The sequence below is a fragment of the Stigmatopora nigra genome, chromosome 8 (assembly GCF_051989575.1).
Source record: "Stigmatopora nigra isolate UIUO_SnigA chromosome 8, RoL_Snig_1.1, whole genome shotgun sequence".
Taxonomy (NCBI): domain Eukaryota; kingdom Metazoa; phylum Chordata; class Actinopteri; order Syngnathiformes; family Syngnathidae; genus Stigmatopora; species Stigmatopora nigra.
The window spans coordinates 7,239,869-7,247,015 of record NC_135515.1 but is presented as its reverse complement, the minus strand read 5'-3'; the positions used below and the strand labels follow the sequence as shown (position 1 = coordinate 7,247,015).

Here is a 7,147-nt window from a genome sequence, read left to right as displayed (position 1 = left end):
AATAGAAAACTAAACCTAATAGGGGAACCAAATTAACTTGGCAAAAAGTAAATGACAGTTAAAATGCAAATGTTTGGAATGGAAAGAACTGAGCTAAGCTTTGTAAAAAAGGGAAACGGCAAATAACTAAAAGTAACGCATCTGTTGCTCCAATAAGAAGCATTTTATGAGCAAATTTCCATTTCTATTGGAATACTTTCACCATACAATTAATGTGTTGTTATAGTTGTCCAATGAACTTTTTCTGCTCTCCTTCACTGAACATTGACGCTTGTGGCGATTGCTTTGTGAATTGTGTGTGTTGTGTTGAGTCCGTATAACCGACTGTGTCTTCTAACGTCGCCACACGAGCAGAATTGCGCTCGCTTTCCTCCTGGCAGTAATATAGTCCACCCTCGCGGCCTTTTTTCGTATCGATCGGATTCTTGAGAGTTTGCTGTCCTCCTCTTTGCACCACTGGATGTGCGCACACTGAATTTGAACCCCACTTAATCAGGAAGGTATCTCACCGAGGTCAGAATTGGTACTCTTGTAGGCGGGATGTGGAAATTACAGCCTGAAATTGGTTTGCAAATTACTTGTTTTCTACAAATAATCTGTCTGACAGTCTCCAAATTCAAATGGATTGGCCGTCGTATGCTATCAAAGGCATTGAATATGTCTCAGCATAATTTCCCAAAAGGAAAAATGACGCACCTGATCTGACTCTTCTAATTGTCCCGCTTCAAAACAACCAACATTACAATCGCCATGGCGCAATGCCTGCTTCTAAATTCAGCGGCAGGTCCTCCTGGGTAGAAGCCAATGACTTGAGCACAACAAATGTGCTTCTGCTGCTTTGCAGTGATGTAAAAAATCTCAATTGCACCTTATTGATCCACTGGGGGAAGTTCGGCTGGTGCAGCAGCATTTACAGGAAGCAGGAGTGGTAGGAAGAGAAGAATGGCATTGCAAAAAAAAAAAAAAAGAAAAAAACGACATACACTGTGTGAGAGAAAGTGGGGGGAAAAAGGTCACGATTACCTATAGATATTAAAAATAACCGCACAGGATTAAGCATTATACTGTATGTAATAGATAATCAATGGCAGAGGAGATGAACTGAGCTTGCGTCTCTTCCTATTTCATGAGCCTGACCCACTTTTCTCTTTCAGATCCATTACAACTTTACACCATACAAATTAGCATAGACCCACAAGCTCTTTGCAGGAACTCATGCACAATCGGAAGTGCTGAATTGGGCATATAGCATTGAAATATGTTCCTGTTTCATAAATGCACAAATCAATGGATTTTTGTCCTTAATGTTATGATCTGGGTTTTCTTTTGTTTGTATTTTACTATTTCTTGTCCTTGGTGATGAACTATTTCTTTCATCTTCTGTCACCCTCAGAGATACCATAAATAAGGCAGGCTGCCTCAAGCACGCTCAGGCAATGGGCACTAGTATCCTCACTTGTCCACGTAGGACAGGACTATTTGATTCGAGCCACATGACATTAAAGTCAATGGCGCATGTACTTAGGAAACAACTATAGATTGCTCAATTTTCAACGGATTTTCCAACAGCCAAGTTTCTTAAAAATGTCCTAGATGCAGTTATTTTCTCCCTGCTGATTCTTTTTTTGCAAACCTGTAAAATTACAGCTCATGGGACGTTTTTGCGTCCTCTTGATTGCTAAATTATTATATTAGGTATTTTTTGAGTGGATACTTGTCATTGGTCTGGGTTGTATTTTTTTAAATTTTATATTATATGTCCATGGCACTTTTCAGCGGTTAGGCAAAGTGAATTAGCGACTTACTTGAAGATTAATTTCAAAGTGACACCAGATGGAAGGGAAATATATCGTGTCCAAATTGGCAACCAAACTAGCCAATTTTCACACACTTGACAAATAGTTGTCTATATCCCCCACCTGCTGGGATAGGCTACAGCACCCCTGCGACCCTTGTGTTGATAAGATGTACATGTATACATGTGTGTGTGTGTGTTTTTATTGTTTATCATCACCTTTCACGTCAGTGATACTAAAACATGATGATGTTTCTCTCTTGCTAATCTAATCTACATTTGCTTTCCCCAGATTGGTGCGCCAGTTTAGCTGGTGAAATTGAGCTAAAATCAAGCAAACATGCTGTCGCCAAGCCAAAAATAAGAAAGCGGAGAGGGGGTGTCTTTCCTTTCCAAGAGCCCAAACACAGCTGCGGGGAGTCACAGATTGGTGAGTCACAGTCACCAGTGCCTGCGGGCCCAGACATTCACGTCATTCCCATTTAATATTTTCATTAAAATTAATGCACAAGAGGTCCCTTTCGAACAATGTTGCCTGCTTGATGCATGATGAAATTTCACTGTTCTTGCCTTAAGGAACTTGGCCTGGTCAACTTAACTTTCGGTAAAATGGGGATGAATCCTGAATAAAATGTTTCCTCTTTTGACTGACTTTTAAAGGAAAAAGTCATGGGAATTGGATTTTCATTGGGCATGCCATCCTAACCTATGGGTCAAGTACATGGCTCTGAGCTGAGACCGGTGGAGTTGGTCAATTCTGAAATTTAAGACTCAAAGAGGAAAAACTTATAGAGGAACTTTTTTAATCCATATCAAGTATTCAACTAATGGTGACATTAGTTGGTGTTTTTTTGTCCACTCTCAAAACAATGTGGTCATGTATATTTATACTTGGTTTGATCACTACTTACATAGGTAACAATGTTTTTAAACAAGTAGGAATTGAACCTGTGTAAGAGAATGCATTATGTTATGCTAAGTCACTTCTGATAAACTTGACTTGTCTGGTAAATTTTCCTCTCTGGACTTCTTACCGTTTGCTTTCTTATGTTCATTGCCATTATTCAAAGTCACTAGTTCATCATTTAAATGACGCCGCTGCGCCATTATCTCATAAAATGTCCCCTGTTCCCTTTCCGGCTGTAAATTTCTTTTTTTTTTTCTTTTCGAGAAGCCGTTATCAGTTTTTCCACACAAAGGCAGAAGGCACACACCGTAGTGGATGTCAACAGTACATTTTTTATTTTTAAATTGGCACGAGCATCCATTTTACGTTAATTGCTGTTGAATTGTTTGCAGTGTGAATGTCAACAAATGAAAGTGGGGATATCCATTAACCATTCACACATGGTTATGGTGATCCCTTGAGCAAAGCAGGCCTTACGAGCTAGATAAATGTGGATGCGCGTCGTTAGGAACTCTGCCATTTTATTTTAAGTTAATTGAATAATTGCATTCATTATTCACCACATTTCAAAAGACAGAAGGGCCATTGAAGGTCGTTTAATACCGCACTCAATTTATTACAACACAGGAACATTTTAATGACACCAAGTACAATGGTTCTGCTTTTCAAGTACATACATTTGACTAATAAAAGCTATGGTTATTGGTCATCTATTTTCTCTATTATTTGTCTGGTTCTGTACACCCAACAATCTAAATTTGATATACAAACAAAAATATATGATTTAAATGGCCAGCTTTATTCCCCAGTAGTTGATTTACAGTAATAAACTGCAGTTTGCTGGTATGAATTACTTAAAAAAAATCTAAAAGTATGTTAAGCTGTTTTACAGTATTACATTAATATATCAAACCTATATTTAATGTAAACTGATGACCATTTGATAAAAACAACCCAATAAAGTTTTAAAGACAATTTTGGTTTTGACTCCGGAGGGACTTTTCTGACAAAAAATGCCAAAACAAACTCCAAAGGCCCAATTTTCGGATTATTAAATACAATTTCTCCACGCAATTTAACAATTAGCAAGCACATTCAACCATTTAGAGTGCCTTGGGGGTAGATTTCTCATAAGGGAGACACACACACTTGTAGGGCACCGACAGGCTCAATATGGCGACTTATTTGTGTGCTCTTGGTGTTCTGTGACGTAACCTACTCAATAAACCTTCCACTTCCCACTAGGTTGTTATTTCTACGACTACCATTTTTAAAGCACTATGAATCAAGCAGGAGAATGAATGACATAGGGTTACTGGTAGTGTCTGCACAGCCTGATAAGAATAGTTGGAGTGTTTTTTTGTGAATCAAGACCCTTGACTATCTCCATGAACCTTTTTGCTTGATGCGAGTCATGATTAGCTTTTCCTTGAAAATCTTGCCCCCCCCCCTGCTTATAGGAAATCTCTGAAATCTTCTTTTTTTTTATATTGGATGCTTTTATTTTCCTTTGTATCATTTGTGGGGGAGTGTGGTGAAGCCTGACAACATGGCCTCCAGCACGTGTGAAGATGAGGCACTGTAACGGCGTCACATCATACATCTATCTTCATCTGTCGTCTCGCTCGCCACTCTTTGCCGCCCCTGAGGGTGACAAGTGGGCGTTTTCGACAATGTTATACAAGAAAGTTGACAAGACAGCCGTCGATTTGCGGGCCGTTATGCCCACAGCGAAATAGGGAAAACACAGAAGCTACATTACACATTATTGCTTTTACAAGGATGATCATATTTTTTGGAAACGGTCATTCTGTATGATGCATTGCACTAGCTCAACGCTGCAAAGCACAGTAACATAATAAACAGCGGATATGTCCTTTCTCAGAACTAACCCAAATGGTACACATTGACTGACCAAATGAAGGAAGGTATGACGCAGTTCCAGAGCACTTTGGATGTGCTCTCTGCTTCACTACTTGGCGCAGCAGATTTCTGCCCAAAGTGCATATTCTAACCAACCATCCAAATCCTTGTGCAACACCCTATGACGCCCAGTCGTTAATAACAGTCTTGACATGTGGAGGCATGTTAAATTTCATCCGGCGTATCTAATGTCACTCTGACGATGACAAAAAATGTATATAATTGCTTTCAAAAGTACCATTCTAGAAAATTTTAAATCATCGAAATAAAAAATTATAAAAAAATGTAATTATCCTTAGACTAATTCTAAAAAAGGAAAACCTATACAAAAGAATGCCTTAAATATATGATCCTTTACATCCTTAATTTTGACAACACATAACGCATCAACGCCAGGATGTGAAAGATATTTCTTTCTACTCCTCCTTTGCATACACACAAGAGACTGACGACATATAAATCTTACGTCCACTTGAGTGTATTTGTCGCTGGCGTCCTGTCACACACCTTAAAGTAAGATTCATCTGCCGTCAGAGGACAGACAGCAAAGTCTGGAAAACTAATATGTCTGGCGTTGACTGCCAACAATGGTAACGAGAAAAGTCTCTGCTGAATCAGTAGGTATTTTGTAAATGCTTTTAGTTGTCGTTTTTCCTTTTCATGCTGGTGCCTTTAAAGTATTTTGTATAAATCAAGGACATCTTCCTGATGGAAGCTTTATAGAGATTCCAGCCATCCATTTTCTCCCGCTTAACCGAAGCGAGTCTCAGGGAAGTCCAAAATTTTCCTCTCCCCAGCGACTCCACCTAGCCCTTCCGGGAGGATCCCAAGGCAAGACATAGTCTCTCCAGCCTTTCCTGGGTTGGCCCTGCGGCCCCCTCACAGTTTACAAAAGTAATGATGGAATAAAAAGAGCTGGCTGCCATGAATAGTTTTATCATTTGCCAGAGACATTTAACTCTCTCAAGAAGACAAGGTTATCTGCTCCTTTCAAAGTGTTACCTTTATTCAAGTAGTCTGTAATGCATACTTTTATGATATGGCCTGGTAGGATAAAACAGAGAAACCATATAAAGTACAGACCACCTTCGTACATCCTCCTCCCAGTGGTTGAAGGGTCGGGACACAAAGGTGTTGAATCATTGGACGTGAATGTATATCAGTCTAGTGTAGCATAGGATCGTGAGGGGGATCTGAATCGCTGATATGCACTCCCTTCCAAGAGATATAGGTTGCCAGATAAGATATTTTGATGCCGAAATGTCAGATTCTGTCAAAATGTGCCTCTTTGATTGAACCAATGCTGGTCCTGGTCTTTCTCACTGTCCAGCCTGCAGTTCATGACCGGCTGCCAGCTCACCTGCCACATCTAGTTTCTCTCCCATCTGGACTACAGCAGCCAGCAGACCATTTTTATCAACAGGGACTTAATAAGACCTTGATTTATTTCAGCATACGTTTCAATTTGCTTCAGGTAGACTTGTGTTGTCGCACACTATTTACAGCAAATGTGATGCTCTCAGTGACCAAACAATTCACAAACAAAGTGTTTAGGTCCTTTTAAGTCACGCAAAGTGCCCGCTTTTCACAGTTTTTCCATTTGTCTACAGGGAACCAGGTGATAAATGTTTAATAGGCTGTTTAAATACAATTCACGTTTCCCATAAATTACTAATTGAACCAATTTATCTTTTTGTCTCATTTCTTCTAGGCTCCCGGGAATATTCTTGGAAACATCAAACATTCGGGTACTACAAATTATATAACTAATTACAGTAAGAGAAAAATAAAATACCATTGTTCACAATACCTATACATGTGCTTGTCTATCCAGGTTGGTCACCTGGGACACAGCACAAATGCAGCATGCCCTTCGTGCTATGCAACTACATCTGCTGGGCATGTATGACATTTCAAATCCTATTTTAAGCAAGTGTCAGAAGCACATTCTGCAACCCTTTTGTTTCCTAATAATAACTCCACTTGTGAAAGTGTGTGTGTGTGTGTGTGTTGGGGGGCTGGAGTGTATTTGGTTTTTGAAGTTCATGAAGCAAAACCACAAAATAATGTTCATCGAATGGTAAAATGAGCAAAAATGGACCAGTAATATATCCTGAATTTTCATATATGCTAATCCAGTCAACTGTAATCAGCAGTGATTGCAATAAGTCACATTTCAATGCTTGACAAACATGTAAATAGATGGAAATGTGTTGAGTGCACCTGAGCTTTCTGGATGCAGCCGCAATGCTGGAATTACCTCTGACTCGCGATGATCCTTCCGGAACTCATGGTTTCAGATCTCATGAAAACCAGTAGCTATGCGGCAAAAATTGTGGGCAGCATTTTTTTTTGGGGGGTGGGATCCATCCACTTGAATGAACGTGGGCATAAATTGCCGAGTTTGCTATCAGAGAGGAAAATCAAATTAAATCTGTAAAGTGCATAGAGCAAGTGAAGACCGGCTCTTTTCAAGTATCGGTATTGGTGAAACTTGTTTAAAGTCACGTCCGATGAAGGAA

The 7,147-nt window shown here is 39.6% G+C and overlaps 1 long non-coding RNA gene across 1 annotated transcript; it reads left to right on the top strand.

Annotated features, from left to right (window-relative positions):
- The first annotated feature begins 2,117 nt into the window (after positions 1-2,117).
- Positions 2,118-6,522, top strand: LOC144200261 (uncharacterized). The gene is made up of 3 exons (XR_013327075.1): positions 2,118-2,225; positions 6,337-6,373; positions 6,460-6,522. It is a non-coding gene; the product is annotated as an uncharacterized LOC144200261 (long non-coding RNA).
- The last annotated feature ends 625 nt before the right edge of the window (positions 6,523-7,147 follow it).